Consider the following 13,714-nt stretch of genomic DNA (forward strand, 5'->3'; position numbering starts at 1 on the left):
TTTCCCTGTATATGTAGCTAGAAAAGGGAAAGGTAGGACTTCAGTTTTGCCTTAAGAAATCCAGAACTGTATTATAAATCTGATTTGTCTTGAAATATTCTAAAATTAGTTCACTTGTAAAGTACTTACAGCTGTCACTGGCCATCTCAAGCTACATTTGGTGACCTCAAACTCTTCAATGTAAAATTATGAGGGAAAATCTACCTTTCAGTTATTTTCTCCTGGTGACAACTGCATAAGAAGGGAACAGATATTTTAGCTTTAGCATAATTTCTCTTTGAAGTTCTTCCCTTTTAAAATTTCTCTTACAATAACTTACATCACCAGGCCATCCAGTGCTTAATGAACTGTAAGACCTAATATCAAAAATGCATTTTCTAAGGAGACAAGATTTATTTTTAAGTTTTTATAAACATCAGGTATCTCAGTAGATTCTCATAATTAGCTCAATGATTCAAATTAACCAGTTCTGTCTAACTCCCATTACAGAGAACATTTATAATGGCTGCATTTACCCTATTTTTTCCACTGATTAGGTCACCTCTTAGTCACAACCATAATAAATTAAGTCAAATTTTTAGAAATTATTCATATTCAGACATCTGTATAGTTTCTGCAACTGTGTGACTGAATGTTTCTCGTACATGTAAATGGCATATTAATAATTCTCCTATTATGAAATTAAAAATCACAGCAGTTTATCAATAACTTATAACTGGTTTCCAATCTGATTTCATTTGCTCATGTTTCACAGAAAGTTAACTCTAGTGACTTCCAGAAAGTGGCATTTGATTTATCTTAGTGTGAGAGGCATAGGAGGTTCCTTGCTTTAAACAGATACTGATTTTCAGAGCATTTTAAGCATGTAATTGGATGTGCAATTCCCTTTCAGATATTATAGGAAATAATTGTTATCTGGGAATTTTCATTAGAGGTCATAAAAAAGAAATCTCACGTATAACGGACTTGCATTTTTCACATCTCAGAATAAGTAAGGGAATGGACCTCCTTTTCTGTGAGGAAAGATTAGAAGAATTTGGTTTATTTTGGTCTAGCTCAATGTATATATAAATACATTCAGACTCATTAATACCAAGGAGGAAGAACTGTGCACTTTTTGCACATCCAAACCATGATGTAGAAAAGAATTTGGGTCACAAGAGCTGCCACTTAGCATACTGACCTGTAAAGCAGAGCAAAGGAAAAGTGAAGAATAGAGACACAAACTTTTTTTGTCTCTTCTCAGGCTGAAAACCATGCTGCTCCCCCATGCTTGTCAACTCCACATTTCCCTATTCAAAGCTGTGCTTGCCAGTTGTGAACTTGTGATCTAGGGGCTGCACAGAAGCCCAGATACTTCTCCCCACGCTGGTCCAGTGTAGGCACCATTAAGGGGGAAAAGAGCACATACAATGGTTTTCACTGAATTAGAGTAAATCAGAAAAAGCTGGTTAGAGCACAAGCTGAAACAGTGGACTATAATTTAGTAAGGAAAGAATCTTTTTCTGCATAACCAAAACACCCTGCCTTCAGTGTGATAACTTACCACACAATTTTTGAACCATTTAAGAATATAGGCAGACCTGAACAAACCTTCTCCTGCCTCAAGAAGGAAGGAAAAAGAAAGGAAAATAAATTTCAGACTTTTTAAATATTTGCATAAGGCAAAGCTTAATTTGTTTACGAAATGGTCCTAGGTAGCACCATTGCTGATTCTTCATATGACAGGTGAGAGGTGGACTTGATAATGACAGAATGATGGTGCAGATCTCCATAACAAAAAGCCCTCTTCTGTTCTACTGTGTCTTGACATGCCTGGGCTATTGGAGTCCAAACTCAGAAGTGGGAACATCTGATGCCCTTAAAACACTGTAAACAGTGAAAGCAAAAGGGTGTGGTATAATGATTGCATGAGGACCCCCAAGAAATGAGTAGCTAACAGGTCACTGAAGTGTGTAACTTCACTGAGGATGAACACTGTTCAGTATCAAGTGATGTTAATTAACTCACTTGTGAGGAACGCGCATTCAAACCATTTGCCTGGGACATTTAAGGTAGTCTCCAGTCAAAGGACCAAAGGTAAAAGAAAAGCTCCTTTCCATAGTCTGTGAAATGAGGTCAACACAACCAGGAAGGCAATTCAGAGAAACTAAAGATGCCTAATTTGTATGCCTGAAGCAGACAGTTGTGAATATCCCCTGTGGCGAGTAACAAGAATGTGTCAATGCTATTCCACAGTAAAAGGATTGTTAACTGCAGAGCTGCAATGTAAAGAAAAAATAACTTCATAAAAATACTCCCTACTGAAAAATGGAAAATTACTTTTTTCTATCAACAGGTAAATAGTACTTTCTTGATAAAGAAGTACATACAATGGAAGAAACTGATATAGTGTGTGGTTCACTCAAGTTCATAAACTTCAAAGAAAAATTTGTCCTCTCTCTTTTAAAATCTAACCCCCTACCCCCCCCCAAACCCAAAACCTGTCTGTGTTTTGATAAATAGATAAAATTAGAGTAAAGCCACAACTTGTGCAGCATGTGCTGTAAAAAAGAACAAATTCTTCAATAGCAACAACCTTTACACACAGAAACACAAGAGTGTATTCTTGTGGGAGGTGAGAATATTTTATTTTAAATCACAATATCCTGTTTATAATCATTAGTTGAGAACACAGAGGGTGGGAGAGAGCAGCCCTAATGAGATGTTGTGCTGGCTGTAGCTCTCTGAGCCACATTCTCTTGGAGTCAGGACTCCCATTTTCCAGTGAGCATTCGTACTGCCAAAAATACATCTACAATTGTATCAATATGTATTTTCTCCCCCATCTTTTGGCTGAAGGCAGTTCCTTTTCAGATAATACAGTATTACTGACACACAGAAGGCTTTTCAGGTCATGCGGCTGCTGCTGATTTACATGTAGATTACTATTCAGAGCTACATATGCTGCCAGGCTCATTTCACTCCAGATGAAGAAAAAATATTTCTCAGACTTTATCGCAAACTTAAATGGGTTTTCATTTTTGTAAGAGGACAGGTTTGATATTATGTTCCGCTTATAAATATATTTAAACCCCAGCTAGAGCTTTGCACAAGGTCCCATAACATCCCAAAGAAAAGGTCCTGAATATATGGGCTACAAAGATTGAGAGCAACTGATATTTTTTAGTTTTGCTTCGAGGCCAGTTGAATTGGGTCCCATGGAAGATTCAGCTGGTTGGAATACACAGAAAATGAGAGTGTTTCCTGGAATCACTAAATAATGTATTACTTCTTTCTGTGCTACTGTGTGATTCTCTTTAATGAGTATTTTACTGACAGTATTAAGGAAACCTTGATGGTATTCTCGCTTCATTTCAGCCTAAACTCCAGTTGAGTTTCATTTTATCTGGAGCTGGCTGACCAATCGCTTTCAGCATGCAATGACCTACCTTTCAGTGTGTCACAAAATTGCTGAGTTTTTCTGGAGTATCTGACCTGCACCTTGCAAAATAATCAGCTGTTTCATTCACACTATTTCTGTGTGTTTATTCCTACCTTTACAAGTGTATCCCTGTGGAAGAGGAGTATTAAATAAAGCAGACAGGACCCTATGAAAAAGACACTACCCACATGTTGTTTACCTTGTAACTGAATATTCAAATCAATAGATCTACCTATCCTTCCCTGCTTTTCCCTTCCCCCACCCTCTGCCTTGCCTACTATGATTGCACAGAATTAAAGGTCTAGTTCGTTTTATTTCAAACCTCGCTGTATTTGTGCTGAAGAAGATGCAGAGTTGTATACCACTTAATGGCCCCCCAGAGCAAGCCATAGGCCTTGACCCCCCCTCAAGCTGCCGGTCCCTAAAGACAGCACTGCATACTTTCAGGTGTTTATTCTGTGGGATGACAACTCTGAGTGCTGCACACTAGCCATCCTCTGTGTCTGGAGTGATTCCTTCACCCAGAGCAGGAAGACACTATCTTCTGATGGGGTCTGGAGTCAAGGATTTTTATGCACTCAAACACATTTAGAGATGCAGAGGCATTGCAGCAGCAGACTCAGCAGCCAAGCCCAAGTGACCCATTAGGTGTAAAAGGGTTTTTGCCTGAAGAGTTCAGGGTCTCAGTGGAGGAACTGTTGAGCAGTTGCATGTAGCAGGTGGCCTCTCTTGTCTTTAGTGAGCATCCTAAAAAATGCTAGGGAGGGGGAAAAGCCATTTAAACACCTAAAATACGATAACGGTCATGTGTGTGGAGAAATCTATGTGCATATGCTACTGTCTTTTTATTACCTGCAGAAACAGGCCCCACTAGAGACACAATACAGAAGTAGAGCATAGTTATCTTTCCAATAAATTATACTTTCCTTTCTAAGTCTGCACATTTAGCTGATCTATGAGATAGCCAGCAGGTAAGGAAGAGCTTTATAGAGACAGTGGAAGTTTCTCTTTCTGGCTATGCATGTGTGCTGGAAGTGTAGAATTAGCTCCATTGAATAACTTGCTGTCTATTAACTATGAGCAATATTTAAAAGAATGGGAAAGAATACACTTAAAAATGAATCTGCTTAAAACTGCAAACACTAGTCTTTAAGAATGCAGAGTTGTTGCAGTTATTAACATAATTACCATCTGAATTCTCAAGATCCTTTTCCACTTATATAGACATAGTGCTATATCTGCAGGAAAACTACATGCATTTCAGTAGATATGCATAGCAGATCCCGGTGGAATGGAAATTATATGTGTAGAAATGCATATATGTGTATAAGCACATAAAATACAAAGACAGAAATAAGACTTCTGAGAAACTCATTGCATCTTTACTATGCAATTTTGCTGTCCTAAAGAAAACCCAAGTGCAAGTGGCAATCTGACAACAGTAAACTGATCAGCTGCAAAGCTGGTCCCAGCAGCTGTAGTTGTCATGGCATCATAGACCAGACAGGGAGAGCAGAGGATTTGAGTGGTTTCTATCCCCCTCAGAGCCACCTTCCTCTGAGGTGTTGGTAACACTGTGCTGCCTGGTCTCAGGCCAGTACAGACAGACAGACTTCATTGCTTTCTGCCCAGTAAAATCATAGATTAGAAAGGCCTTACCTTTACTGAAGCAGAAGTGGTATGTTTTTAGTTTCGTTGTTTTAACAGAGCATCACAAATCTGAGAAATAATTACAGCTCACTTTTCTGTGAAACAACTAAGCAGTCATAGAGCTGTAGTTACCTGTGGTGAAGCTGTAACAGTCTCTACCAAATTTTCACAAAAAGACTTAGTCTGTGTGTCTTATCTCATTATAAAAATCCACCCTTTTTGGTGGTGAAGAGGTAGCCAAAGTTCTAGTTAAGTGGTTGCAAGTCCAGAATAGACAGAAGCCATTAGGTACATTATTCAAAAATTTGGGGAAAATAAGGAGGAGATGATGGGGGAATGGAGCTTCACATTCACCTTAAGACTTTTGCTGTCTGGCATAAACTAACTCATCTAAAAGAGCCCCAAGACTAGACTGATTCAGTGTATTCAGTGTTACCTCTCTTCCCATAATGGGAAAAACATTTTAATGTCTGTATGGGTAGTCTCCCCAACAAACCGTAACCAAATGAACTGATGTTATTATGGGCCATGTCTCTGAGCACAATAGATTTTTAATGAGGAATACATGATCCTAGCTCAGAGCCTATGGCTCCCACTTGCCTGCCTTCCCCTCCCTAAGTTACATATGAGACAGTTTCAAGGATGCAAAATAAGCTGTAGTCGCTGTTCTGCACAGACTCTAGTATGTCCCCAATGTAAATCTGAAAAGTTTGGGTTGTTTTGGGGAACAAGACAACAGTGCTTTCAATTCTGTTAAATACTATGCAAATAGCTCCTTCTGGTCTTGAAGTGGCAGGCCAGTGTGTATTTGTTTATCATCAGGGATCTGTACTAAGTAAATCTGGCTTACACTTAATCAATATTTGCTGTCCTTTCTGCTGCTCTTTCCCCCCACATTTGAAAGGAACCTGACAACTGAAAAGTTGGATTTGTAAATGGATTAATGCTGTGTCCCACAAAGATAACTGAAGAAATCAATGACAGTTGGACCTCCCCCTGAGAGCTATATCATATGCTTCATAAAGGCTGTTTTACAAGATTTATTTGTGCAACATCTATAATAACTACACTCTGCTGGATATTTCTTCATGCACTGATATGAGGTGTAGCATTTCACACATGTAGAAGTTTTGATTTTTAGAAGAAATCATAAAAAAAAATTACCAAGTCACTTAAATTACTTGTATTTGGAGATTAAGTGAACTTCTGTATTTTATAAACAATAAATGAAGTAACCTGAGAAGTGTAAAACCTGTCCTTGGTTTTTGGAGGCAATACAAAATGGCAGAATGTGAAAGTGTCATTATAACTTTGAGGAAAAGTTTTCATTTTATTGCTTTCTTATAATATATGACAATGGGAAATGAAATCTGATAGGAAGATTATTTCAGGGCTCTCATAAGCACCAACAATGATTGTTTGAAATCGGTTTTAGTGAGTTCAGATGTGTTATCCTTGTTGAACATTTTTTCTTATTTGGTAGCATTTCACCTAAGAGTCTGTGTTCTGTGAAACAATTAAAATACACTTACATCAGTGGTAAAAAGAGCAGTGAATAGAAAAGTAATGGATTTCAAACGTACTTTATAGTAATTCACTGGCTGTTCAAAGGGACAATATTTTAAGGGCTTCTTCAGACATTTAAACAACCACGTCTGTAACCCTCTCTTCTTTCTGCTCAGGAGCAGAACTAGAGAGGTCAGCAGAACACCAGCACCAGTGGAGAACTCCTAGCTCGAATTATCTAGTAAATAACAAGTGTTATGACGCTAGGCAGTTACAATCACTGCTGTGGCATGGCCTGGAGTACTTATCATACTACGCAGAGCAAAGGATGAGTTAAATCTTTGGTCACAGAGCCAATTCTTCCCTGTTTCATTGCACCTTGTAGTTGTTTTCCATGTTCAGCATAAACATATGTGTAGATTCTACATATGTTTCTGTGTGGATGTTTTAGAATGAAAAATTCTGGTTCAAAGGTGTTTGAAGAGGCAGGTTTGCATGTAGATCTGATTGTCCATGCAAAAGATAAACTTGATGATGGTTCAAGACCATAGATGCAACTGCAGCAGAAGCTACAGGCTGTCACAAAGCTTAATAATTTCCCTCCAAAGCTTAAAATGACCATTCTGACTTTATTTAATCTAATATAAAACACAGTAGCATGTATATACTTAAATGATTGAACTTTCAGGAAGAAAATTAATTCAAAATACTGTTAAAAAACTACAGTTTTCCCACAGAGTGGGGATATGGGAGAGAATTAATCAAACTGAACCTTTGGATAAAGAACTTCTTATTCAGACTTTGTTCTTTACTTGTTTATTGGTGATATTACTATGAATTATCATCTAATGTTTGGGCTATGTTAGTAGTTTTAGTTGAACTCAGTATTTTGGTTAATGGTCAGAATCCAAAGATGTATACACATAGTAAAAAATTAGGCTGTGCCCCAAAGACATAAATAGTGCCATTTAAGTAAGAAAAAGAATAATGACATACTGCAGAATTCTCCTCCTTTCTTGTCCTTCCTGCTTGTACAAAAAAATAAAGAAAAAATCACATTTGAATATTATGCTTTTATAAATTGATTTTTGCCTCATGCTAGTGAAATCTTGTTCAGAAGCTAACTGTAGTAGTAGGAAGCTGTTGCTCCTTTTACATCCTCGGTTACACAGCTGTGAGATGAGGCCAGAAAGAAAAATAACTGAATCCTTTTGGAGATAATTCTCCTCTACATGGGATTATTTTTGCTTGTCATGAGTGCCGGATGTAGTTAGCAATGTCTTTGTCTTTCCCGTGTTCTCTGTTAACAGCTTTCAGTGCATCGATGCATAACTTCATCATTTGGCAATGGTCTTTCTCAAGGAAGAAAAGAACACATTTATGCTCTTTTATACTGTCTTGCTATATAGACTCAATTTTAACCACTTAGCTTAGGGGTTTTATCAGTTTCCTTTTCTGTATAATTGAACTAAGTTCTGTTTTCCATGCACAATAAACCATTATAAGGCCTATGTGCAGAAGTATTTCTATTATTACAAATACAATTTATTAGTAAATGATTCTAAGTCTCTCTCTTCACCACACCCCCCACCTCACTGGAGGGGCATGGGTGTGGTAGCTGTAGTAACAATATACAAAATCTGAAGGAAGGGAGCTTCTCATCTTGATCCATGGATTTAATTGTCAGTCATTAATAAATAGCATACTGCAGTAATTTTCACTAATTTATATTCAGCAATGACAGTTTAGAGAGTACAGAATTGTATTTGTTACCTCATTATTGTGAATATTCTGCCAGAGGCTCTAGATCCAAATTTTCTAATCTTGGCAGCTATCTGTATCTATTTAACAAATTCCTAGTCCAAGTCATTTTTCAGGACACCCATTGCACATCTTTTCTTAACCCCAAAATGCCACAGATGACACACTTTTTTTATTTAATAATGCATAGAAAAATAAATGTGTACGTGTCCAAATGATAGCACGATTGAGCAGATTGCTTTCAAAGTCTAACTCCAAGTTTACTTGTATGTCTACAAATTTAAGGCATTCTTCCACACTGCAATGAATGATCTTGACAAAAGTACTCACTTACAGCTTACTGCTCATCTTAAAGAGTATTTATTGAATTTCCATTGGGAATTTTGTCCTGGCAATTGTCCCTATATTTATAACTATATCTTGGTTCTGATTGTCTTGCTGAAGAATAACATTGCATTATACTAATGAAACAATCACTTCAATATAATAAGGTGGCATAGACTATGATGCTACTTCCCCCAAATGTGAGTATACTGTCTAATATCACCGGCTAGGGAATCATCAGCAAACTAACTGTTACTTTGAGAGTGTGGGTTAATATTCATGGTGATGTATTTCATTGTACTGAACCTTAATCCTCAAGGTTCAATGCTGTATCTGTCACTTTTTTTTATATATGCAGTACATAATCTTTGAACTAAATTATGCAGAACTGTAAAGTCTGCTTACCCTGCCCTGCTGTCCATACTACAGTGCTTGCTTTGCCAACGTGCTCTCAGAGCATGAATAACTGTGTGACCTCTCAAAAGTTTGCCAGCTGTGCTGGAGTGTAGGTGAGGTTGTAGCCGCTCAGCTTGACTCTTGCGGACACTCCTCCATGCAGTTTCTACCTTTAGAGCTTTGACTTGTTGAAGTGAATGGTGCAGTTTTGCCCCTAGTCCCTGATCCGTATTCTGCTGGCCTCACCAACCCCATGCACAGGCTGGAAGGAGAAGAAAGCTCTGGTAGTGGCTAAAAAGGGGAGGTTATGTTTCTGTTTCTAGGACCTTTTATAGCCATGCCATGCCACTGATCCTTATCCCAACAGCTGACCTTTCTATGTTCTTTATATTGTCCTTTCATTTTTTCATGTTTGTTTTTTCTCTTCTCTGCAAAAACAATATTTCCAAGTTGTGACCATTATTCATAGCTGGAAACCTAACCATTCAGTTCATGCCATAGAAAAATGTCACTGTGCCGAATTGCCTGACAGAACCAGTCTTATTTATTGTTCATCTCAAATATACCAGGCATATTCTGCCTGCATTGGCTTCTTTCTTTGTCTTTCTCTTGTCACTTGCTTCCAATCAAGCATGCAATTGATTATTTTCAGATCTTACTTCTTGCATATAAAGCTGTATCTGACCTATTCCATGAGAATGTTGTGTTTACCATCTTTATATAAAGCTCTGCATGTCAGTTTGGGATTGAATTGTATTGGTTTGATAAGCATTGCTATATCTATCATCTGATTTCAAAGTGACATACCACTGTGCCTCAGAATATTCTGCAAGGAGGCATGTGTGATGTTTGGATCTTTTGATCCTTCTCTGAAAAAAAGGGAAGTGCTAACATATTTTACTGAAGATTCTTCTGCTCGCTTAATATCATTCAGTTTAATTTGTTTTTAAAACAGTATCCAGCATTTTGCATAACAGGTATGAAAAAATAACATCAAATCAAGAAGCAATGATATTTCAAAAACTGCTTAGGAGTTCACCAAGAATTAGGTTGTCATTGCTATTGCTCAGCTGTACAAGAGCAAGATTCAGCCTGTGTGTCAACAGAGGGGAAAAGCAAAGACTGCTTAGCCAGTTCTCAGAGATTAAGTAAATGGGAGGTAGAAAATGGGCAAAGATCATCAGATATTATAGCCCTGCTCTTTCTTCTTCTGTTCAAGGTGACTGGAACAGAGCCAGCTGCTTCACAAAAAGGGAGAGCAATGAAGAGAATGAGAGCGTGAGGTACATTCTGATATTTTTTGTCCACCTCCTAGGGTACAGGAACTGGGCTTCATCCTTTTGATCATTTTATAGAAGAAAAAGAATCCAGAAAAGGTTGTTTAAAGATTCCTGTTAATCCCACTTAGAGAGATATGACACTCTAAGTCAGCCTTAATTGTGCAAATTGTGTTATAAAAACTGAAGTAACCCCAGAGCACAGAGAACATAAGTACATAAAGCACCTGTGGGGATGGCTATGATGCAGGAAAATATCATGCAAAACTTTTAATTATCCAGGGAGTGACTCTTCAAAAGGTTATATATGTAGCCTTTCAATAAAACCTGAATTTTTAATAAGGCCCCCGTAATTTAACCCAAATTAACAGTTAAAATGTGGAGTTGTTACTTATCAACAAATACTTTTGTGAAATAACTTCATAAATGTATAGCTATACACAACCAGTGTTTTCATCGCCACCTGAACTAGGCTTAAACTAAATAAATTATTTTTAAAGAGGAAGAGAGTTTCCCAAGTGGAAAAAGAAAAAGAAGATAAGCACCCTTTTTCCACTCTATGACAATTAAAAGAACAATGTTATGAATATCAGAAGACTGTGGGTACTCAGCGGAAAAGGTAACTAATTAGTTAAAAGGACTCTAAGATGAATTGCCAGGATGACCCCTACGTACCGCTCAGGCATATTCACAGTACAGTGTCATACCTGCCATTCCCATTACCTTTGTTTTTCGTGATACTTCAGTTAGTTATATTTCAGGATTTAGATGGAAGCTTCAGCTGCCAATCAAGAGGTAGAGGTTAACAGATACTGAAATGTTAGAAAATATGGGAATTGTATGTTGAAAAGCTAAGCAGTCTTCAGAGAGTGAACAGAGCTGGAGCCAGGAAAGTGGAATTAGGTTTAATGAGCAAAAGAATAACTAAATTGACACTTCTTAGTAAAAACTTTTCTAATTATTAAAGTCAGAGGTGAAAAGGAGAACTAAATATAATATCTTCTATAACTATATCTTACAAGTCAGTGTTAAATTCAAAATGGGTTTATAGAACAAATAATACAAACCCATCAGATGGTGATTGTCCAGTCAAGAGAAAAGTGGAACAGGTAAGGTAATGCAAATAGAGGAAGCATAAATTATTGCAGAATTATGAATCTATCAATTTATGAACGACAAAGCACAGGAGGCTAAAGGAAGGATAATAAAGGGTAAGAATGATGGAAACTACTGCACATGAACAGACCTGTGTTAGCTGGTTTAACATGTCAAAGGATACATGAATCAGCTGAAAAAATAAGAAGCAGAAAAGAAGTCTTTCTGTTTCACAGAACACACAAAAGCATGTTCAGGAAAAATGTAAATATAAGAAAGGCCAATAAATTATAAAAAAGGACTGATCACAGGGCACTTCAATTAATCTCTTATTAATGTTAATTTAAATTAAGGAATAGCAAAATAGGACCAATGTTCTTATATGTAATAGGTAGCACATATGTCATAAAATAGATTTTATCCTTTATGGAACTGTTGAAGACAGCTAATGTTCTCTCTAAAATGTAGAATATATCAGATTTAACCATGAAATGTGGTTGAGCTGAGACTAAATACTAAAAGTGTCACATTTTACTACTAGTTACAATTGCTTGAATTCAGCCAGAAGTATTTGCCAGTATTTTTTCAAAGATTATCAGCACATTTGTTTTGCTATTATGTCTCCAGTAAATTTGTCTCTTTTTTATACTTGGGCAGACTACTTTTTTCCTAGCAGAAGTGTTTTCAAAAAGGAATAACAGAAGGAGTGCTTCAGCACTGGAAATATTCAGTGCTGGACTGTGGGACCGTGAAACAAGAGTGAGTTTTGACAGTAGAACTGGAAGAATAGCTGTGGTCTTGACAAGTGAAGACGAAGGAAGAGAGAGATAAAATGAACAAGGAAAGGGATGACAAGGAAAAATTGCTTACCCTGACTTTCCAAAAACCCATGATACCTTAACAACAAGGCAGCCTGTTGCAGCAACAACCAAGGAGAAGACCTGAGATCATGTCTTAGTTATACACTAAGAGCATCTTTCTGTCCTACCCTTCTTCAAGTTCAGTGTTATTTCATGCTCCTGATCACATACTCTGTGATCCACTACTCAGAAGATTTAATTTTATTCCATGTTATGCTCTGCACATTGCCTAAGCATTCATCATGAATAGGGTATCCATCATCTTTCTCACACCAGGCCCCAACAAACTACTGCAAAGAAACAGCAGCCCTCCTTCCTCAAGGAGAAGATCATAAAAATCAGAGGGTTGAACACACAGAAACTTGGGGCAGGGATCTCCTCAGACTTTTTCCCTAGAAAGCCAAGGAGGTGTGAGCCTCTTGGGAAACCAGGTAAGGCCTCTTTTTGTCTCCTGATCTTGCAGAAATTTAAAGTAGTGAAAGCACAGCATACATGTGAGCGTGTCTTGCGATTCAAGAGTTGTGGGTCATCCAAACTCTTTTAGCTTCAGTACTGTTGGTCCACAGTAGTCAAATCTACTACCAAGAGGAGCTGAACTTTCTGAGTTTTACTTGGATTGCATAACAGTGCATGGTGATGTTAGCAGATGAGAAGACCATTATAGCAAAAAATAGACAATCCAAGAGAGCAGAAAAAGAAAAGAAGCTCTGTACTCATGCCTTTTCCTTATCCTGAAATATAGCTTAGATAACTATGAAAGTCCTATGAATGGAAACCCTTGGTACATATGCACAATTTCAATACACATCATTTATTTTTTGGAGGCAGGAAAGAGAAAGAAAGACATGAGGTTGCTGAGAAATGTATGTTTGCTGCCAGTAGAATTCTTGGCCAAAAGAGTCTCAACATCTCTATAAAATAGAGAAGGACCCCAAAACTTAGATTTCTGTCTGTATATACTCACATAAACTACTTCGCTTCCAGACTCATGGAAAACTGGAGAAGAAGAGGTAATTATAAAATTTTTGATCAACTTTTTAAATGTTAACCTCCCAAAAAAAGGAAGATGAAGTGATGGTTTTTAAGCTCTTTAAACTTTAAAAGTTTTAAAAGCAGCTCCACTATTACTAATTCCTTAAAAAAGACGTGCATGAATGTGCATATCATTGTAAAGTATGAGAGCTTTTTCCTCTCTGTGATTTTTGCACTATTCAGCATTTTCTGCTGACATTTTATGAAACTCAACAGGTCTATATTTCATTTTCCTTTTAAAGTGCTTCTCCTTCTCCCTAACTTCAGCCTGAATTATGAAGGTCAGCCTACTGGGTTCACTGACCAAGCTTTGCAGAAATTCCACAGGCTGGAAATAAATGGGATTGTCATAATGTTTTTTTTTTTTCCCTGTTAGCCACATGTTTGCA

This window comes from Egretta garzetta, unplaced genomic scaffold, assembly GCF_000687185.1.
Source record: "Egretta garzetta isolate BGI_Z169 unplaced genomic scaffold, ASM68718v1 scaffold259, whole genome shotgun sequence".
NCBI lineage: Eukaryota > Metazoa > Chordata > Aves > Pelecaniformes > Ardeidae > Egretta > Egretta garzetta.